The sequence below is a fragment of the Chiloscyllium plagiosum genome, unplaced genomic scaffold (genome assembly GCF_037043375.1).
Source record: "Chiloscyllium plagiosum isolate Xiang-an unplaced genomic scaffold, Cpla_swu_hap1 HiC_scaffold_29, whole genome shotgun sequence".
Taxonomy (NCBI): Eukaryota; Metazoa; Chordata; class Chondrichthyes; order Orectolobiformes; family Hemiscylliidae; genus Chiloscyllium; species Chiloscyllium plagiosum.
In genome coordinates this window covers 10,717,741-10,741,412 of record NW_028270167.1, presented here as the reverse complement: position 1 = coordinate 10,741,412, position 23,672 = coordinate 10,717,741, and the positions used below count along the sequence as shown (strand labels likewise).

The following is a 23,672-nucleotide window of genomic DNA, read 5'->3' as shown; positions in this document are numbered from 1 at the left end:
ACATCAATGAAAGAAATAAGAGTTAGCCTTTCAGGTTAATGACCCCAGGTTTAGTATGTGGTGACTCTTAAATGCCTTCTGAAATCACCTAGCAAGCCACAGTTGTATCGAACCACTATATAGGCTGCTAAAAGGACTGATGCCAGAGGGATGAACTTGGCATTAATCAAGGCAATGGAAATGACAACAGTGAATGGCTCACGTTTTAACTGCAGGAATTCGGAGGCTTGTGCCAGAACTTGGGAGAGCATCATAACTTGACCTCATCCTTATCAAATTACCTGCAGCAAATGTATGAGTCCATGACAGTATCAGCAGGGGTGACCACTGCACAGTCCTTGAGGATACCAATATTTTACATTGTGTTGTGTTACATTAACGCTGTGCTAAATGGGATTAATTTCGACTAGTTCTACTCAGTCAACTGGGCACCCGTGAGTCTGTGGACCATTAGTAGCTGCAGAATTGTATTCAACCATGATCTGCAGGCTCTGTGCATAAACCAGCACTATCTTCCAACATTGAGGAGTTGAGGATTAAGACAGTTTGCCTTAAAAGTGAAACCAGACTTTTCAGAAGGGAAGAAACAATTATACACCTGAGGGATGGTTGAAATTTGGAATTGTCTTCCATGAATTGTATTTGATGCAAAGCCAAATGCTAATTAGATCTGTGACTTAGATTTCTGTTAATGAAAGGTAGTAATGGATCTGGGGCAAAGGTGGATAAATAATTAGAATACAATCAGCTATGAGTTAATTAGATCCATAGAGTTATACAGCATGGAAACAGACCCTTCAATCCAACTCATGTATCTGACCAGAGATCCTCAACTGATCTAGTCCCATTTGTCAGCACTGAGCCTATAATCCTCTAAATTCTTCCTTTTCACATACCCATGCAGATGCCTTTTAACTGTTGTAAATGTACCCATCTCCACCACCACTTCTGGCAGCTCGTTCTATACACGCACTACCCTCTGCGTGAAAAAGTTGTCCCTCCCTCATGTTCCTTTTAAATCTTTACCCTCTCAACATAAACCTATTCTCATTAGTTGTAGATTTGTATAAAAGACCTTGGCTATTCACCCTATCAACACTTCTCATGACTTTATAAACCCTTCAGCTTCTGACACTCCACAGAAAAGAGCCCCAGCCTTATCAACCTCTCCCTGTAGGTCAAACCCTCCAATCCCAGCAACGTTCTTGTAAATCTCTTCTGAATCCTTGCAAGTTTAACAACATCTTTCCTGTAGCAGGGAGACCAGAACTGAACACAGTATTCCAAAAATGAATGATAAAATGGGCTGTAAGGACTAAATTAAAGTGGTGCTGGAAAAGTACAGCAGGTCAGGCAGCATCTAAGGATCAGGAAAATCGACGTTTCGGGCAAAAGCCCTTCATCAGGATGCTGCTTGACCCGCTGTGCTTTTCCAGCACCACTCTGATCTTGACTCTGATTTCCAGCATCTGCAGTGCTCACTTTCGCCTGTAAGAACTAAATGGTCTACGTTATTCCAATGTTGTTGTTCATGAGTTTAGCTTCACAGTATTATGATTATTCATGTCCCCCATGTTAGTGATGTACTTCCACATTAACGGAGAGAGGTGAACAGATTTTGAGGGATGTCTTGCACCTAGAGTTACTTCTGTTGTTTTATCTTTTGTGTGATCAGTTGAGGAACAAATGAGAAAATGCTGAGAATAATCGGTAATTCCATCAGCATTCGGGTACAGCTACAGGTTAACTTTCCAACAGAACAAGAGTAACAGAAACCAGTGACTGGGTTACCTGCCGGTGTTCCAGTCTCACGATGCATCTATGTCCACCTGATTCAGCCCGTGTTGTAAATTTAGTAATGGAAGGTTCAAAGTCCACAAATCAGTGGTTTGTCTGTTCATGTTTTAACAACGGTGAAAATATTGAAGACAGTGATTTCATAAGAAATAGGAGTGAGAGTAGGCCCTTGGAGTTTGATCCATCATTCAATAAGACCATTACTAATCTTCAACTCCACTTTGCTGACTGACCGCTTATCCCTTTCGAATGGAATGATCGATAGATCTTCGCTCTGAATTTTCTCAACAGCATTCACAGTCCTCTGGGATAGAGAATTCCAATAATTCAAATCATTGTGGGAGAAGAAACTTCTCAGTCCTGATTGGATGGCTCCTTTTCTCTGAGATAATCCTGTAAGGCTGCTGGGGCAAGCTATTTCGTCAAGTTCTCCCTGAATCTTATTTACTCCAACTCATCATTGAAATCTAATCTCCAGAAAGGACAGGCCTTTTGTACTTACTAAAAATTTGTTCCTGAGATGTGGGCTGTGACTATTTGTTGCCCATGCATGATTGCTCCTTGAGGAGGTGGTGGTGAGCTGCCTTCTTGAACTGCTGCAGTCTGTTTGGTCGAGGTAGACTCATGATGCCATTAGTGGGAACTGTACAGAGTACTCCAGTGTTGTCTCAGGAAACTAAAAGAGAAAATGCTGGAAAATCTCAGCAGGTCTGGCAACATCTGTAAGGAGAGAAAAGAGCTGACGTTTCGAGTCTAACTGACCCTTTATCAAAGCTCTGACAAAGGGTCAGTTAGACTCGAAACGTCAGCTCTTTTCTCTCCTTACAGATGCTGTTAGACCTGCTGAGATTTTCCAGCATTTTCTCTTTTGGTTTCAGATTGCAGCATCCGCAGTAATTTGCTTTTATCTGTTGTCTCAGGAAATCCTTGTACAATTAAAGGAGATTTTTTTTCCTTTTGTACTCTAACCCACCAGCATTTAATAGTTTCTCACCTTTAAGAAATAGAATGAATTGAATTAGTTTTATTACCACATGTAATCAAATGAGTGCAGTGAAAAGTTTATAAGTCGCCACTGACAGGGTCACCTTAGGTACAAAGGTACCTGGGCACAATGCATAGTTACAGAATAGAGAAATAAAGAGGAAAAAGTTACATTGCAGCTATAGACAGTATAACCATAGGCCAGAAAAACAAGATGCAAAGTTAAAAAGATAAACATCACAGTTTCTCTCCAAAGGGTCCCTTCAGCAGACCAGTGCAAAGGGCTTCCATGTTGTCCGACTGCTGGCTGCCACTCTGGGCACTCTGGGCACTCTGCTCTGGGCCAGTGGCATCTCCTCTCTGGTCACTGGCATCTCTGTTCTGGGCCACTGATGTCTCCACCAACCATGCTTTGGAGGCTGGCACTGGATCCAGATCTATTTTTCTACCCACTAAAACTGAATAAGCTCAGACTTTGTCCATTATATACTGTCACCTTGTGGCTCATTCATCTAACGTTTGCAGTCTTCGTATTTTCCTCAAAGTTTACTTCCATTCTCGGTTTTATATCACCAGTAACGCAGATATATCCAACCAATTCCTATGAATTGTACGTAACTGATGTCTCAGCATTGAGATTTGCAACAACCACACTAGGAATAGACTTTGTTCTATTTTGAAATTGTAATGGGATCCCCTGCTTGTAATTGAGAAAGTGGAATCCGATTGTAAAGATGGTTTTAGAGTGCTGCAGTCGTGGCTTACACTGACTGACAGAAATATGCAGTCCGCATATTCAGTGCTTGCATAGGAGTCTATCTGTGTGCATGTGGGTCAGCGAAAGTAGCTTGCTTATACTCTTGTTCAACTGTTCTTCACTTAAGAACAGAGACAATAAGGCTAAAGAATATAAATCTTTTACATCTTTCGCTGGGTGAGGTAACCCTGAGCTGTATGAGGGAACATAGAGCGAATATAACTAATGACACATGAAGGGTGGGGGATTGAACATATCTTGTTTGCTTTGTCTAAAATTGCAGCAATTATCTTGTACCTTATCAAAATAGAACTATTGACTGTTGGCTGTGGCAACGTTAAGTAAGTGCACTATTCTCTGTGTTACTACATTTCTCGTGAATTTTTATAATAAATGCAGAACTCCTTAGGCTGTGTGCAATACAATAATTGGAGGAGTAGGTCAGTTTGAACCTTTCACATGTTAAAATGTCCAATCCACTGAAGGTGTGGTTAGCTACAATCTAAGATCGACACATGTGGGCCAAGATTTCAATAGAATCACAGAATCATTACAGAACTATTACTATGACAGTGCAGAAGTGGGCCTCCTATTCCAGCACTGGTTCTCTGGGTATTTTAACTTAGTGCTGATCTCCTGTCTTTTCCATGTAATCTTGCACAATGTTTCTATTTAAGTATTCAGTCAATGCCCTCTTGAATGTCTCCTTTGAAACCGCCTCCAATACTCTTTCAGGCAGTGCATTCTAGTTTGAAACCCCTCACTGTGTGAAAACCTTTTTTCCCAGCTCGCTTTTGCTTCTTTCGTGAAACAATTTAAGACTGTCTGTTCTGGTGCTTGATCCATTTGTGAATGGAAACAGTTTCTCTGAATGCACTTTGCCCAAACGCCTCATGATTTTGAAATGTCCTCCCAGCTCTCCTCTCCAAAGAAAACAATTCCAACTTCTTCAATCTTCCCTCATTCCAATGCTCAATTCCTTCCTATTGTATGATATCCAAAACTGTACCCTGTACACCAGTGGAGAGCCAACCAGTGCTTATATAAGTTTATTATCACTTCCCTGCTCTTGTACTCTCTGCCCCTAACTAGGAAGCTGAGAGTTCTGTATGCTGTGTTAACAGATCTACCTACCTGTCCTACCATCTTTAAAGACTTATGCATATATACATCCAGGTCTCTCTCTGCTCCTCACACTCTATAGAATAGTTTATTCTGTATCCCCACGTTCTTTGTATCAAAATGTATTACTCACACCTATGCACATTAAACTTCATCTGCTACATATCTGCCCGTTCCATCAATGCGTCACAGACTTTCGAAAGTTCTACACTCTCCTCCTCACAGATTACAATTCTTCCAAGTTTAGAGCCATTTGCAAACGTTGAAATTGTCCTGTGCACACCAAAATGTAGATCATTTACATAGAATCAATAAAAGCAAAAATCCCAACACTGACCCCAAGGGAAATCCCCTAAAAACCTTTCTTGAGACTGAACAATACCCATTAACCTTAACTCTGTTTGCAATCTATTGGCCAGTTTTGTATCCACCTTGTAACTCTCCTTTTTATTCCACCTTCAATAACTTTCTTCACAAAGGCATTGTATCAAACACCATTGAGAGGTCCATGCACACCACATCAATACTCTTGTTATCAACTGTCTTTGCTGCATAGAGTCATAGAGATCGACAGCACTGAAAAAGACCCATCAGCGCATCGTGTCTGCCCTAGTCAAAAACAACGGCCTAACTACTTTAATCCCATTTTCCAGCACTTGGCTCATAGCTCTGTATGTCTTCGCATTGCAAGTCATCCAAATGCTTCTCAAATGTTTTATGATGGTTTCTGCCTCCAACACCCTTACAGCCAGTGAGTTCCAGATTCCCAAAACCCTCTGGATGAAAACGTTTTCCTCACATCTCTTCGAAACCTTCTGCCCATTTCCTTAAATCTATCCCCTCTGGTTATTGACCCTCCATCAAGGGAAAAGTCTCCTCCTATCCAACCTGTCCAGACCTCTCATAATTTTATACATCTCAGTCATGTCCCCTCTCAATCTCCTCTCCCTTCAGAAAACCAGTCTGATCTGTCTCTCTTCAAAACTGAAACTCTCCGGGCAAAGTCCTGGTAAATCTCTTCTGTGCACTCTCCAGTGCAATCATATCCCTTTGTAAAATGTGAATTCCAGAACTGCAAATGTTTAAAATCTTCCCTCTTCCAAAAACTCTAGTAAGTTAAAAAAAACAAAGAATTGCTAATGCTGGAAATCAGAAACAAAACAGAACTTGCTGGAAAAGCTCAGCAGGTCTGTCAGCATCTGTCAGAAGAAAGCAGAGTTAACGTTTCACATCCAGCGACCTTTCTTTAGAAGAATCCTTCCAAAATGTTAACTCTGCTTTCCCTCCACAAATTCTGCCAGATGTGCTGAGTGTTTCCAGCGATTTCAGTTTTTGTTAAGTAGATGAATTTCCTTTAACAATTCCCTGCTGATTTTTCCAAATCAATCCACATTTTTCCATGTGTCTATTAATTCAATCTTGAACAATAGTATCCAGACGTCTACCACTGCTAATTGATCTGTAATTGCTGGGACAATCTCAATAACTTTCTTTGAACAAGGGCATAATGGATGTAGGTTTGCTCGCTGAGCTGGAAGGTTTGTTTTCAGACGTTTCATCACCATGGTAGGTAACTTCTTCAGTGGGCCTCCAAATGAAGCGCTGGTGGCATGGCCCACTTTCTATTTATTGGTTTAGGTTTCCTTGGGTTGGTGGTGTTATTTCCCGTGGTGATGTCATTTCCTGCGGTGATGTCATTTCCTGTTCTTTTTCTCAGGGGTGGTACATGGGATCCAAGTCAATGTGTGTGTTGAAAGAGTTCCAGTTGGAATCCCATGCTTCTGGGAATTCTCATGCATGTCTCTGTTTGGCTTGTCTTAGAATGGATGTGTTGTCCCTGTCGAAGTGGTGTCCTTCTCATCTGTATGTAAGGATACTAGTGAGAGTGGCTCATGTCATTTTGTGGCATGTTGATGTTCATGTATCCTGGTGACTAGTTTTCTTCCTGTTGGTCCAATGTAGTGTTTGTTACAGTTCTTGCAAGGTATTTTGTAAATGACATTAGTTTGTTTGTTGTCTGTATAGAGTCTTTCAAGTTCATTAGCTGCTGTTTTAGTGTGTTTGTGGGTTTCTGGACTAGCATGATGCCAAGGGGTCTGAGTAGTCTGGCCGTCATTTCCGAGATGTCTTTGATGTAGGGGAGAGTGGCTAGGGTTTCTGGACATGTTTTGTCTGCTTGTTTGGGTTTGTTGCTGAGAAATCGATGGACTGTGTGCATTGGGCACCCATTCTTTTTGAATAAACTATATAGGTGATTTTCTTCTGCTCTGCGTAGTTCCTCTGTGCTGCAGTGTGTGGTGACTCATTGAAATAATGTTTTATTGCAGGCATGACAAACAGACAGAAAACTAGCCACCAGGGTACATGGACATCAACTAGCCAGAAAAAGACATGACCTACTCTCACATACAGATGAGGAAGGACACCACTTCGACTGGAACAACACATCCATCCTAGGACAAGGCAGAGACATGCACGAGAATTTCTAGAAGCATGGCATTCCAAACAGAACTCTAGCAACAAACACATTGACTTGGACCCCATTTACCATCTCCTGAGAAAAAGAACGGGAAATGACGTCACCACAGGAAATGATGTCTCCAAGGGAAATGACATCACCAACCCCTGGATACTTAAATAGAAAGCGAGCCATGCCACCAGTGCTTCATCTGGAGGCTCACTGAAGATGTTAACAGGCAGGTTTGGTGACAAAACGGCTGAAAATGAACCTTCCAGCTCAGCGAGCAAACCTACATCCAGAACCTCAACCTGAGCTACAAAGCTTCTCAAAACTCACTAACACCTATGGGTGCAATATGCAAAAACTGGCCCGAAAATGGGAAACCAATGCCATCTGACAGGGCGCCACCTATGAACAGCTGTACTTCCGCACGAATGCCTAAGGAAACAAGTACTACCTAAATATCTTCAATACAAACTTCCCCTTAACACCCCATTCGCAAAAAGAATAGCAGAGCAAAACGGCCGCAGAATGCTCAGAGAAGTGATTAATGATGCCTACAACAGACTTTGTAAATGCAACTGGGAAATTTCGCGCCAAAAAGCTTTACTCACTAATGCAACAGACCATGAATGGACAGACACAGTGCAACAAGCCATAGATATTAGACAGCCACAAACACAGGAAATGAAAATAAAACTGGACCTGCAGAAAAAACTAGACAAACTTACACAAAATAACAACACAGAAGCATGGATTAAAAAAAACTTATCTGACCAACCCTTAACAGACACTGAAAAAGCTGCCTTAGTAAGAGGATTAAATTACAACTTCCAGGATGTGGACAAGAAAGATTTCTAAGCAGCATTAGAAACAACACTGAAAGATAACCAACTCTCAGAATAAACCCAGCAAACCATCAGACAGACAGTTGCACCAATATTAAGCAGGAAAAAGGAAGGAAACACATTCATTGCACAAGAAAGGAAAGTGCTAGAAAGACTGAAGAAAGACAAAAACATTGTTATCCTACCTGCAGACAAAGGATGCTTGACAGTCATTTTAAATCAAAGATACTACATTGAGAAAGCGAACGTACTACTTACAGATGCCAACACTCACCAACAAGTGGCGATAGACCTGACCCCACAACAAGAGAACTGAATCACAGCCCTACTCAAAAACCTTCAGAAATCTGGAGAAATAAATAAGACCGACTTCCAAAAAATGAAACCAGACAGATCCAACACACCACGCTTCTGTGGATTATCCAAAATTCACAAGCCAGGAGCCCCCCTCAGACCCATAGTCTCACTACCTGGAACACCAACTTACAGATTGGCAAAGGAGCTACAACAAAGACTAAAACACTGAGTAGACTCATGCCACTCCATCCACTCCACCCAAGAATTCCTGAACACCATCAAAGACACCAAGATAGAAAAGGATGAAATAATGGGTTCCTTTGACATAACAGCCCTGTTCACATCCATCAACATCAACCTGGCCAAAGAAACACTGACTACACGATTAGAAGAACCAAAGACACATACACCAAACACCTTTAACTTCATCAGCAAGGACATTATCGTGAAGCTACTGGACCTATGCCCTACCACCCACTTCACCTTCAACAACAAAACTTACAGACAAACCAACGGAACACCCATGGGATCTCTGATATCAGGGTTCTTAGCAGAGGTAGTGATGCAGAGACTCGAAAAAACAGCTCTGCCAACCATCCAACCCAAACTTTGGCTCCGCTATGTGGATGATACCTTTGTCATCACTAAATGAAACAAATTAGAGGAAACATTCAAGACCATCAATAATACCCTTACTGGCATTAAATTCACTAAAGAGGAGGAAAACAACAACAAACTGCTATCTCTAGATGTCACAGTAGAGCGAAACAGCCAATGGGGAACTTCAAACCAGCGTCTACAGGAAAACAACACAAACAGACCAAACACTGAACTACAGAAGCAATCATGCCGTCTACAGGCCGCCTACTTGCGGAACATTTCAGAGAACACCTCTGGGACACCCAGACCAACCAACCCAACCACCCCGTGACTCAACACTTCAACTCCCCCTCCCACTCCACCAAGGACATGTAGGCCCTTAGACTCCTCCATCGCCAGACCATAGCAACACGACGACTGGAGGAAGAGCGCCTTATCTTCCGCCTAGGATCCCTCCAACCACAAGGGATGAACTCAGATTTCTCCATTTTCCACATTTCCCCCTCCCCCCACCTTGTCTCAGTCCCAACCCTCGAACTCAGCACCACCTTCCTAACCTGCAATCTTCTTCCTGACCTCTCCGCTCCCACCCCCACTCTGGCCTATCACCCTCACCTTAACCTCCTTCCCCCTATCGCATTCCCCCTCCCCCAAGTCCCTCCTCCCTACCTTTTATCTTAGCCTGCTTGGCACACTTTCCTCATTCCTGAAGAAGGGCTCAGGCCCGAAACGTTGATTCTCCTGCTCGTTGGATGCTGCCTGACCTGCTGCGCTTTTCCAGCAACACATTTTCAGCTCTGATCTCCAGCATCTGCAGTCCTCACTTTCTCCTAGAAGATTTTACCTACTGCGAATCCTCTTACAAGGATGCCTTCCTTGAAGAAGCTCTCTTCCTCCCTCTACAAGGATTTCAGTGAGTCCCTCTCTCACTGCACACCCCAAGTCATCTCCTCTGCCCAGAAGCTCTTCAGCCACGTTCTCAAACAGACTTGCTACCACAGCCATATCTCCTTCCTCAGCACCCACCTATGGAACTGACTGACCCCGCACGGACTCCGGACTACGTTCAGACCAACAAAATTTGGACCCAACCAGGACAACCAGTACCTGTAACAAATCCAAAGCCTCCAGCAACAGACATCCCTCCGGATCCTCCGCTCCACACTTGCAGCCATGCGCCGCTACCTACATTCCCTGCAATCAGCCCTACCCCAGCTCAGGACAACACTCTCACAGACCTGTAAAGGTCCTCTACTGTTCTTCATCCACAGAAGAATCCATACACTAAACAAATAGTTCTTCCTAGCAGCCTGCTCCTGCCCCACCGAACTCATCTCTGCATATCTCGACACGGTCCTGTCCCCCTTTGTCCAAGAACTCCCCACCTACATTCGGGACACCACGCACGTCCTCCACCTCCTCCATGATTTTCACTTCCCCAGTCCCCAACGCCTTATCTTCACCATGGATATCCAGTCCCTGTACACCTCCATCCCCCATCACCAAGGACTCAAAGCCCTCCGCTTCTTCCTTTCCCGCCGTACCAACCAGTACCCTTCCACTGACACCCTCCTTTGACTGACTGAACTGGTCCTCACTCTGAACAACTTCTCTTTTCAATCCTCCCACTTCCTCCAAATCAAAGGAGTAGCCATGGGCCCCAGCTATGTCTGCCTCTTCGTAGGATATGTGGAACAGTCCATCTTCTGCAGCTACACTGGCACCTCCCCCCATCTTTTCCTCTGCTACATCGATGACTGTTTCGGCGCTGCCTCGTGCTCCCACGAGGAGGTTGAACAGTTCATCCACTTTACTAACACCTTCCACCTCGACCTCAAATTTACCTGGATCATCTCAGACTCCTCCCTCCCCTTCCTAGACCACTCCATTTCTATCTCGGGCGACCAAATCAACACGGACATTTACTATAAACCGACTGACTCCCATAGCTACCTAGACTACACCTCCTCCCACCCTGCCCCCTGTAAAAACGCCATCCTATATTCCCAATTCCTTCATCTCCGCCGCATCTGATCCTAGGAGGACCAGTTCCAATACCGAACAACCCAGATGGCCTCTTTCTTCAAAGACCGCAATTTCCCCCCAGACATGATCGACGATGCTTTCCACCGCATCTCCTCCACTTCCCGCTCCTCTGCCCTTGAGCCCTGCCCCTCCAATCACCACCAAGGCAGAACCCCACTGGTCCTCACCTACCACTCCCCCACCAACCTCCATATACATCGTATCATCCGTCGCCATTTCCGCCACCTCCAAACGGACCCCACCACCAGGGATATATTTCCCTCCCCTCGCCTATCAGCGTTCTGAAAAGACCACTCCCTCCGTGACTCCCTCGTCAGGTCCACACCCCCCACCAACCCAACCTCCACTCCCGGCACCTTCCTCTGCAACCGCAAGAAATGCAAAACTTGCGCCCACACCTCCCCCCTTACTTCCCTCCAAGGCACCAAGGGATCCTTCCATATCCGCCACAAATTCACCTGCACCACCACACACATCATTTACTGCATCCGCTGCACCCGATGTGGCCTCCTCTATATTGGGGAGACAGGCCGCCCACTTGCGGAACGTTTCAGAGAACACCTCTGGGACACCCGCACCAACCAACCCAACCACCCCGTGGCTCAACACTTCAACTCCCTCTCCCACTCCACCAAGGACATGCAGGTCCTTGGACTCCTCCATCGCCAGACCATAGCAATACAACAGCTGGAGGAAGAGCGCCTCATCTTCCGTCTAGGAACCCTCCAACCACAAGGGATGAACTCAGACTTCTCCAGTTTCCTCATTTCCTCTCCCCCCATCTTGTCTCAGTCCCAACCCTCGAACTCAGCATCACCTTCCTAACCTGCAAGCTTCTTCCTGACCTCTCCGCCCCCACCCCCACTACGGCCTATCACCCTCACCTTAACCTTCCTTCCACCTATCGCATTTCCAACGCCCCTCCCTCAAGTCCCTCCTCCCTACCTTTTATCTTAGCCTGCTGGACACACTTTCCTCATTCCTGAAGAAGGGCTCATGCCCGAAACGTCGATTCTCTTGCTCCTTGGATGTTGCCTGACTGCTTTGTTTTTCCAGCAACACATTTTCAGCTCTGATTTCCAGCATCTGCAGTCCTCACTTTGTCCTACAGAAGCAATCATCCCAACATCCACAAACGAAGCTGCATTGGAACATTATTTCAATGAGCCACCACACACTGCAGCACAGAGGAACTATGACAGAGCAGAGGAAAATCACCTATACCGTGTATTCAAAAAGAATGGGTACCCAATGAACACAGTCGCTGATTTCTCAGCAACAAACCCAAACAAGCAGACAAAACATGTCCAGAAACCCTAGCCACTCTCCCCTACATCAAAAACATTTTGGAAATGACTGCCAGACTACTCAGACCCCTTAGCATCATTGTAGCCCACAAACCTACCAAACAGCAGCTAATGAACTTGAAAGACCCTATACAGACAATAAACAAACTAATAGGTAAAAACAATGACTGCAGATGCTGGAAATCAGGTTCTGGATTAGAGTGGTGCTGGAAAAGCACAGCAGGTCAGGCAGCATCCGAGGAGCAGGAAGATTGCGTTATGGGCAAAAGCCCTTCATCAGGAATACAGGCAGAGTGCCTGAAGGGTGGAGAGATAAATGAGAGGAGGATGGGGTGGGGAGAAAGTAGCATAGAGTACAAGAGGTGAGTGGGGGTGGGGATGGAGGTGATAGGTCAGAGGAGAGGGTGGAGTGGATAGGTGGAAAGGAAGGTAGGCAGGTAGGACAAGTCATGGGGACAGTGCTGAGCTGGAAGTTTGGAACCGGGGTGAGGTGGAGGAAGGGGAAATGAGGAAACTGTTGAAGTCTACATTGATGCTCTGGGGTTGAAGTGTTCTGAGGCGGAAGATGAGGCGTTCTTCCTCTAGGCGTCGGGTGGGGAGGGAGCGGCGGTGAAGGAGGCCCAGGACCTCCATGTCCTCGGCTCAGTGGGAGGGGGAGTTGAAATGTTAGGCCACAGGGAGGTGTGGTTGATTGGTGAGGGTGTCCCAGAGATGTACCCTAAAGTGCTCTGCTAGGAGGCATCCAGTCTCCCCAATGTAGAGGAGCCCGCATCGGGAGCAACAGATGTGCAGGTGAAACTTTGATGGATGTGGAAGGCTCCTTTAGGGCCTTGGATGGAGGTGAGGGAGGAGGTGTGGGCGCAGGTTTTGCAATTCCTGTGGTAGCAGGAGAAGGTGCCAGGACAGGAGGGTGGGTTGTAGGGGGGCATGGACCTGACCAGGTAGTCATGGAGGGAATGGTCTTTGCGGAAGGTGGAAAGGGGTGGGGAGGGAAATATATCCCTGGTGGTGGGGTCTGTTTGGAGGTGGCGGAAATGTCGGCGGATGATTTGGTTTTATGCGAAGGTTGGTAGAGTGGAAGGTGAGCACCAGGGGCATTCTGTCCTTGTTACGGTTGGAGGGGTGGGGTCTGAGGGTGGAGGTGCGGGATGTGGATGAGATGCGTTGGAGGGCATCTTTAACCACGTGGGAAGGGAAATTGCGGTCTCTAAAGAAGGAGGCCATCTAGTGTGTTCTGTGGTGGAACTGGTCCTCCTGGGAGCAGATACGACGGAGGCGGAGGAATTGGGAATACGGGATGGCATTTTTGCAGGAGGTAGGGTGAGAAGAACTAATGTCATTTACAAAATACCGTTCAAGAACTGTAACAAACACTACTTTGGGCAAACAGGCAGGAAGATCATGTTTCGAGCAAAAGCCCTTCATCAGAAATAGAGGCAGAGTGCCTGAAGGGTGGAGAGATAAATGAGAGGAGGGTGGGTGTGGGGAGATTGCATAATATTTGCAATTCTATCATCCTCTGGCACCAACTCTGAAGCCAGGGAAGATTGAAAGATAATTCATAGAATCATGAACTTATTACGGTGCAGAAGAAAGCCTTTAGTCTATTGTGCCTGCACCTGTTCTCTTAGCTAGTGCCAATCTCTTGCTGTTTCCCATATCACTGCAAATCATTACTACCCAAATAATCATCCAATGCCCTCAATTGAACCTGCAGCCACCACATTTTCAAGCAGTATATTCTGTATCCTAACTACTCACTAAATAAAAAGTCTCTTTCTCACATCACCCTTGCTTCGTTTGCAAAATTTCCAAATTTTGAAAATAGTCTGATCAATTTCATTCCATAACTGAATCGTCAGTTATGAATGGACATGGGGCGAGTGTGGGGTGGGGGTGGTATGTATATGTTTTGTTTTTTTTTTGAGGTGGAGTGTGATACTCCTAAATAATTGTTATAAGTTGATGAGGCTACTTAAAATTCAGCTATCGTAATCCTCCAAATAAAGGGACAGCCAAAACTGTTTTGGTGCAAGAGTAAATAGACAAGGTCTTGGGTGGGGGAGTCCAGAACTAGAAGGAATAGGTTGAGGATGAGAGGGGAAAAATTTAAAAGGGATCTAAGGGGCACACATTTCACACAGAGGGTGATGCGTGTATGGAATGAGCTACCAGAGGCAGTGGTGGAGTCTGTTATAATGACAACGTTTAAAAGGCATTTGGATGGTTATATGAATAGGAAGGGTTTAGAGAGGTGTGGACCCAAGTGCTGGTAAATGGAACTAGATTAGGTTGGGATACCTGGTTGGCATGGACGAGTTGGACTGAAGGGTCTGTTTCCATGTTGTACATCTCCAAGACTCTATCGGGCTATAGATTAGATTAGATTCCCTACAGTGTGGAAACAGGCCCTTCAGCCCAACCAGTCCACACTGACCCTCCAAAGAGTAACCCACCCAGACTTATTTCACTCTAACCAATGCACCTAACACTACAGGCAATTTAGCCTGGCCAATTCACCTGACCTGCACATCTTTGGACTGTGGGAGGAAACCGGAGCACCTGGAGGAAACCCACGCAGACACTGGGAGCATGTGCAAACTCCACACAGACAGTCACCCGCGGCGGGAATCAAACCCAAGGCTTTACTGCAGCTTTCCAAAGCGGACTGTGATACAAACTGACACAAACAATGTGTTGCTACAATAATCCCCCAATTAAAAGCAATTACCTTTGCATTAACTTCTGAGCACTACATTAGCTGTTACTGTCCTACACCTGGACCAGTGTCAAGTACAGGAATGGTTTAGGGGGGCAAAAATGAATTAATTTTAAAATTATTGAAAAGCAGAAAGTTGGGAAACGAGCGCATCATTTCTATCTGCTGATTGAGGCCTCTTTTAAATCAAGAAACTGAAGCATGTTTGAAGTCCTTTTACAGATAGCGATGGTGAAAAATCAGCAAGGTCGTGGAATATCTGTGACATCCCAACCCAGGATTTTACTGGGCTGCTGCTGCTACAGCTTTTGCAAAAACCTGATCTTCCTGTTACAGGTGTGGGATCATTTGGCTTTTTTTTTCAACTGGCCTGCACTTCACTGTGGCCAACAAGAGAGCAGCTTTCAGTGCAGCATCACACGATACTGATCCCAGTGAGTGACAAAAACCAAAGGAAGTATGGATGCTGTAAAATAAGCCAGAGGAGGAAGTGAAACTGGCGAGTGGTGCAGCCCTGAGCCAGCTTGATGTGATGCTGTTGGAGAGTGAGAGGGGTCAAGAATGTGCGTGTGACACTGTGTGGCACTGAGTGTGGATCTCAGGATGCAGTGAGAACAGCTGCCTGTGGAACATCGCACGTCCCAGAGACACCTGTGATCCTGGGTGGATTCAAAGCGCGAGGGATGAAACTCGAGTTGGAACCCACCTGGGGTGAATCTGAACCAGAGGCAGTCACTGAGGAACGTCATGTGGCTGTGGAAACGAGAAATATCTGGTCAAACAGCGAAGGAGTGACAGCGAAACTAATGACGGTGGCCAAGAAAAATGATTGGAATGGAAATCCTGTCGGAGAGAGGAGCAGAACATCTTCAAGGTGGGCATACCTGGAAGAGATGTGGCAGTCAGTTAAATATTAAATATTAAATAAAAACTGAAAGAACTGCCAGTAAGTGATGATCCCACAAAGCGATCCTTGACACCTATCTGATCAATGGTGTTAATTGTCCTCACTCAGTGTGAAAATCAACATCATCATTTGCTCCCATGGACCATTGGGTGAACTAGTGTTCTTAAAACCAGGATGTCAAGAATTTAATGAAACAGTTTCTTGAGGGAATCTTTACTGTAAGTAAGAAGTGGGAATTATGTGCACTTATTGCTGACATTAATCCTTAGTGATTCATTTGTTGAATAATAAATGTAGCATGTATTGATTTGTTCAGAGCAGGTTAATGAGAGTGTCCATACATCTGCAGTCGAAGCAATGGAATTGGTCTGTCTTCTAAACTAATCAATCGGTCTGATTGCTGTGCTTGCTTCCTTAGTACCAACGTCTTTGCATTTTTTTGATTTAAGTTATCAATCAATGCAGTCAGACTGTGTGTTCTGTGCCTGTGCACTTGGTATAAAGCTCTTGTTCCTCAGTAAGAATGTGTTGATTCAATTCCTTGGACATATATTGTAGTCTGACATTGTAGATACAATTCTTCCATTAAAGAGTTCAATCATGAACCCACCTTGCTGTGATTTGGACGAGTGCTAATTGTTTTGCACAGTGTCGGGCATCAAGACATTACTGGCACGGTGGCTCAGTGGTTAGCACTGCTGCCTAACAGCACCAGGGATCCAGGTTCAATTCCAGCCTCGGGCAACTGTCTGTGTGGAGTTTGCATATTCTCCCCATGTCTGCGTGGTTTCCTCTGGGTGGTCTGGTTTCCACCCAATGTTCAAAGATGCACAGATTAGGGCGGCTTGACCATGCTAAATTGCCCGTAGTGTCCATCAGTGGTTAGCACTGCTGCCTAACAGCACCAGGGATCCAGGTTCAATTCCAGAATCGGGCAACTGTCTATGTGGAGTTTGCATATTCTCCCCATGTCTGCGTGGTTTCCTCTGGGTGGTCTGGTTTCCACCCAATGTTCAAAGATGCACAGATTAGGGCGGCTTGACCATGCTAAATTGCCCGTAGTGTCCAGGTGATTGCAGGCTAGGTGGGTTAGCCATGGGAAATGCAGGGTTAGGTTTAAGGGGTTGGATCTGGGTGGGATGCTGTTGGGTGGGTTGGTTTGAGCTCGATGGGCTAAATGGCCTGCTTCCATACTATAGGGATTCTATGATCCATCCAGGCTATCCTGTATAATCCTGCATCACTCAGACTTAGCACACTTCCTGGGATCATGTTGTATGTTACAACAGGCATAACTCTGAAGAGTTTTAGGATCAACTGATGTTGAGAATGGCACGATATCAATGTATTTTGTTTTCATGATCTGTTCCTCTATGTATGTAAAAACTGCCATGACAAAATTCTTGGCACTAGATCATTTTGAACAGTTATCACGTTAGCCCATGAATGTAAAAATAAAAATAAATTCTTGTTGATCTGCGTTGCTATTTCTCCACTCAAGAGTCAGCGCCAATTCTTCACCAACCTGGATGATGGATCAGGAACCAACAGGTCGTAAATGATCCACTGGAGACCCCGGAGGTGTGAGAATGGTCAGTGGGCTGGAGACCCTGGGGGATGTGGGGATGGTCAGTGGGCTGGAGACCCTGAGGGATGAGCGGATGGTCAGTGGGCTGGAGACCCTGAGGGATGAGCAGATGGTCAGTGGGCTGGAGACCCTGAGGGATGTGGGGATGGTCAGTGGGCTGGAGACCCTGAGGGATGAGGGGATGGTCAGTGGGCTGGAGACCCTGAGGGATGAGGGGATGGTCAGTGGGCTGGAGATCCTGGGGGATGTGGGGATGGTCAGTGGGCTGGAGACCCTGAGGGATGTGGGGATGGTCAGTGGTCTGGAGACCCTGGGGGATGTGGGCATGTCAGTGGGCTGGAGATCGTGGGGGATGTGGGGATGGTCAGTGGGCTGGAGACCCTGAGGGATGTGGGGATGGTCAGTGGGCTGGAGACCCTGAGGGATGAGGGGATGGTCAGTGGGCTGGAGACCCTGAGGGATGAGGGGACGGTCAGTGGGCTGGAGACCCTGAGGGATGAGGGGATGGTCAGTGGGATGGAGACCCTGAGGGATGAAGGGATGGTCAGTGGGATGGAGACCCTGAGGGATGAGGGGATGGTCAGTGGGATGGAGACCCTGATGGATGAGGGGATGGTCAGTGGGCTGGAGATCCTGGGGGATGTGGGGCTGGCCAGTGGGCTGGAGACACTGAGGGATGAGGGGAAGGTCAGTGGGATGGAGACCCTGAGGGATGTGGGGATGGTCAGTGGGCTGGAGACGCAGAGGGATGTGGGATGGTCAGTGGGCTGGAGACCCTGATGGATGAGGGGATAGTCAGTGGGATGGAGACCCTGAGGGATGAAGGGATGGTCAGTGGGATGGAGACCCTAAGGGATGTGGAGATGGTCAGTGGGATGGAGACCCTGAGGGATGAGGGGATAGTCAGTGGGATGGAGACCCTGATGGATGAGGGGATGATCAGTGGGATGGAGACCCTGAGGGATGAGGGGATGGTCAGTGCTGGAGACCTGAGGGATGTGGGGACGGTCAGTGGGCTGGAGAGCATTGGGATGTGGGGATGGTCAGTGGGCTGGAGACCATGAGCGATGTGGGGATGGTCAGTAGGCTGGAGAATTTAAGGGATGTGGGGATGGACAGTGGGCTGACGACCCTGTGGGATGGGGGGATGATCAGTGGGCGGGAGACCCCAAACGATGTGGGGATGGTCAGTCGGCTGGAGACCCTGGGGGATGTGGTGTTGGTCAGTGGGCTGGAGACCCTGGGGAATGTGGGGCTGGTCAGTGGGCTGGAGACCCTGAGGGATGTGGGGACGGTCAGTGGGCTGGAGATCCTGGGGAATGTGGGGATGGTCAGTGGGCTGGAGACCCTGAGGAATGTGGGGATGGTCAGTGGGCTGACGACCTTGTGGGATGGGGGGATGATCAGTGGGCGGGAGACCCCGAACGATGTGGGGATGGTCAGTCGGCTGGAGACCCTGGGGGATGTGGTGTTGGTCAGTGGGCTGGAGACCCTGGGGAATGTGGGGCTGGTCAGTGGACTGGAGACCCTGAGGGATGTGGGGACGGTCAGTGGGCTGGAGATCCTGGGGGATGTGGGGATGGTCAGTGGGCTGGAGACCCTGAGGGATGTGGGGATGGTCAGTGGTCTGGAGACCCTGGGGGATGTGGGCATGTCAGTGGGCTGGAGATCGTGGGGGATGTGGGGATGGTCAGTGGGCTGGAGACCCTGAGGGACGAGGGGATGGTCAGTGGGATGGAGACCCTGGGGGATGTGGGGATGGTCAGTGGGTTGGAGACCCTGAGGGATTTGGGGATGGTCAGTGGGCTGGAGATGCAGAGGGATGTGGGGATGGTCAGTGGGCTGGAGAACCTGATGGATGAGGGAATAGTCAGTGGGATGGAGACCCTGAGGGATGAAGGGATGGTCAGTGGGATGGAGACCCTGAGGGATATGGAGATGGTCAATGCTGGAGACCTGAGGAATGTGGGGACGGTCAGTGAGCTGGAGAGCCTTAGGATGTGGGGATGGCCAGTGGACTGGAGACCATGAGCAATGTGGGGATGGTCAGTAGGCTGGAGAATTTAAGGGATGTGGGGATGGACAGTTGGCTGACGACCCTGTGGGATGTGGGGATGGTCAGTGGGCTGGAGACCCTGATGGATGTGGGGATAGTCAGTGGGATGGAGACCCTGAGGGATGTGGGGACGGTCAGTGGGCTGGAGATCCTGGGGGATGTGTGGATAGTCAGTGGGCTGGAGACCCTGAGGGATGAGGGGATGGTCAGTGGGATGGAGACCCTGGGGGATGTGGGGCTGGTCAGTGGGCTGGAGACCCTGAGCGATGTGGGGATGGTCAGTGGGCTGGAGACCCTGGTGTATGTGGAGATGGTCAGTGAGATGGAGAATCTGAGCGATGTGGGGATGGTCAATGGGTGGAGACACTGGGCGATGTAGAGATGGTCAGTGGGCTGGAGACCCTGAGGGATGAGGGGATGGTCAGTGGGATGGAGACCCTGGGGGATGTGGGGCTGGTCAGTGGGCTGGAGACCCTGAGTGATGTGGGAATGGTCAGTGGGCTGGAGACCCTGGGGGATGTAGAGATGGTCAGTGGGTGGAGACCCTGGGGGATGTGGGGATGGTCAGTGGGCTGGAGACCCTGGGGGATGTGGGCATGTCAGTGGGCTGGAGATCGTGGTGGATGTGGGGATGGTCAGTGGGCTGGAGACCCTGAGGGACGAGGGGATGGTCAGTGGGATGGAGACCCTGGGGGATGTAGGGATGGTCAGTGGGCTGGAGACCCTGAGGGATGTGGGGATGGTCAGTGGACTGGAGATGCAGAGGGATGTGGGGATGGTCAGTGGGCTGGAGACCCTGATGGATGAGGGGATAGTCAGTGGGATGGAGACCCTGAGGGATGAAGGGATGGTCAGTGGGATGGAGACCCTGAGGGATATGGAGATGGTCAATGCTGGAGACCTGAGGAATGTGGGGATGGTCAGTGAGCTGGAGAGCCTTAGGATGTGGGGATGGCCAGTGGGCTGGAGACCGTGAGGGATGAGGGGATGGTCAGTGGGATGGACACCCTGAGGGATGAGGGGATGGTCAGTGCTGGAGACCTGAGGGATGTGGGGACGGTCAGTGGGCTGGAGTGCCTTAGAATGTTGGGATGGTCAGTGGGCTGGAGACCATGAGCGATGTGGGGATGGTCAGTAGGCTAGAGAATTTAAGGGATGTGGGGATGGACAGTGGGCTGACGACCCTGTGGGATGTGGGGATGGTCAGTGGGCTGGAGACGCAGAGGGATGTGGGGATGGTCAGTGGGCTGGAGACCCTGATGGATGAAGGGATGGTAAATGGGATGGAGACCCTGAGGGATGTGGGAACGGTCAGTGGGCTGGAGATCCTGGGGGATGTGTGGATGGTCAGTGGGCTGGAGACCCTGAGGGATGAGGGGAAGGTCAGTGGGATGGAGACCCTGGGGAATGTGGGGACGGTCAGTGAGCTGGAGACCCTGGGTGATGTGGGGGCGGTCAGTGAGCTGGAGACCCTGCGCGATGTGGGGATGGTCAATGGGCTGGAGATCCGGAATGATGTGGAGATGGTCAGTGGGCTGGATACCCTGGGGAATGGTCAGTGGGCTGGAGACCATGAGGGCTTTGGGGACGGTGAGTGAGCTTGAGACCCTGGGCGATGTGAGGATGGCCAGGGGGCTGGAGACCCTGGGGGATGAGGAGATGGTCAGTGGGCTGGAGACCCTGGTGGATGTGGGGATGGTCAGTGGGCTGGAGACCCTGGTGTATGTGGAGATGGTCAGTGAGATGGAGAATCTGAGCGATGTGGGGATGGTCAATGGGCTGGAGACACTGGGCGATGTAGAGATGGTCAGTGGCTGGAGACCCTGGGGGATGTGGGGATGGTCAGTGGGATGGAGACCCTGGGGGATGAGGGGAAGGTCAGTGGGCTGGAGACCCTGAGCGATGTGGGGATGGTCAGTGGGCTGGTGACGCAGAGGGATGTGGGATAGTCAGTGGGATGGAGACCCTGAGGGATGAGGGGATAGTCAGTGGGATGGAGACCCTGATGGATGAGGGGATGATCAGTGGGATGGAGACCCTGAGGGATGAGGGGATGGTCAGTGCTGGAGACCTGAGGGATGTGGGGACGGTCAGTGGGCTGGAGAGCATTGGGATGTGGGGATGGTCAGTGGGCTGGAGACCATGAGCGATGTGGGGATGGTCAGTAGGCTGCAGAATTTAAGGGATGTGGGGATGGACAGTGGGCTGACGACCCTGTGGGATGGGGGGATGATCAGTGGGCGGGAGACCCCGAACGCTGTGGGGATGGTCAGTCGGCTGGAGACCCTGGGGGATGTGGTGTTGGTCAGTGGGCTGGAGACCCTGAGGGATGTGGGGACGGTCAGTGGGCTGGAGATCCTGGGGAATGTGGGGATGGTCAGTGGGCTGACGACCTTGTGGGATGGGGGGATGATCAGTGGGCGGGAGACCCCGAACGATGTGGGGATGGTCAGTTGGCTGGAGACCCTGGGGGATGTGGTGTTGGTCAGTGGGCTGGAGACCCTGGGGAATGTGGGGCTGGTCAGTGGACTGGAGACCCTGAGGGATGTGGGGACGGTCAGTGGGCTGGAGATCCTGGGGGATGTGGGGATGGTCAGTGGGCTGGAGACCCTGAGGGATGTGGGGATGGTCAGTGGTCTGGAGACCCTGGGGGATGTGGGCATGTCAGTGGGCTGGAGATCGTGGGTGTTGTGGGGATGGTCAGTGGGCTGGAGACCCTGAGGGACGAGGGGATGGTCAGTGGGATGGAGACCCTGGGGTTGTGGGGATGGTCAGTGGGCTGGAGACCCTGAAGGATTTGGGAATGGTCAGTGGGCTGGAGATGCAGAGGGATGTGGGGATGGTCAGTGCTGGAGAACCTGAGGGATATGGAGATGGTCAATGCTGGAGACCTGAGGAATGTGGGGACGGTCAGTGAGCTGGAGAGCCTTAGGATGTGGGGATGGCCAGTCAGCTGGAGACCATGAGCAATGTGGGGATGGTCAGTAGGCTGGAGAATTTAAGGGATGTGGGGATGGACAGTTGGCTGACGACCCTGTGGGATGTGGGGATGGTCAGTGGGCTGGAGACCCTGATGGATGTGGGGATAGTCAGTGGGATGGAGACCCTGAGGGATGTGGGGATGGTCAGTGGGCTGGAGATCCTGGGGGATGTGTGGATGGTCAGTGGGCTGGAGACCCTGAGGGATGAGGGGATGGTCAGTGGGATGGAGACCCTGGGGGATGTGGGGCTGGTCAGTGGGCTGGAGACCCTGAGTGATGTGGGAATGGTCAGTGGGCTGGAGACCCTGAGGGATGTGGGGATGGTCAGTGGGTTGCAGACCCTGAGCGATGTGGGGATGGTCAGTGGTCTGGAGACCCTGGTGTATGTGGAGATGGTCAGTGAGATGGAGAATCTGAGCGATGTGGGGATGGTCAATGGGCTGGAGACACTGGGCGATGTAGAGATGGTCAGTGGGTGGAGACCCTGGGGGATGTGGGGATGGTCAGTGGGCTGGAGACCCTGGGGGATGTGGGCATGTCAGTGGGCTGGAGATCGTGGTGGATGTGGGGATGGTCAGTGGGCTGGAGACCCTGAGGGACGAGGGGATGGTCAGTGGGATGGAGACCCTGGGGGATGTGGGGATGGTCAGTGGGCTGGAGACCCTGAGGGATGTGGGGATGATCAGTGGGCTGGAGATGCAGAGGGATGTGGGGATGGTCAGTGGGCTGGAGACCCTGATGGATGAGGGGATAGTCAGTGGGATGGAGACCCTGAGGGATGAAGGGATGGTCAGTGGGATGGAGACCCTGAGGGATATGGAGATGGTCAATGCTGGAGACCTGAGGAATGTGGGGACGGTCAGTGAGCTGGAGAGCCTTAGGATGTGGGGATGGCCAGTGGGCTGGAGACCCTGAGGGATGAGGGGATGGTCAGTGGGATGGAGACCCTGGGGAATGGTCAGTGGGCTGGAGACCATGAGGGCTTTGGGGACGGTGAGTGAGCTTGAGACCCTGCGCGATGTGAGGATTGCCAGGGGGCTGGCGACCCTGGGGGATGAGGAGATGGTCAGTGGGCTGGAGACCCTGGTGGATGTGGGGATGGTCAGTGGGCTGGAGACCCTGGGTGATGTGGGGATGGTCAGTGGGCTGGAGACCCTGGTGTATGTGGAGATGGTCAGTGAGATGGAGAATCTGAGCGATGT

General features: G+C 49.3%; 1 pseudogene; it reads left to right on the top strand.

Annotated features, from left to right (window-relative positions):
• Window positions 1-4,053: 4,053 nt before the first annotated feature.
• On the top strand, window positions 4,054-8,928 carry LOC148142249 (uncharacterized; annotated as a pseudogene).
• The last annotated feature ends 14,744 nt before the right edge of the window (window positions 8,929-23,672 follow it).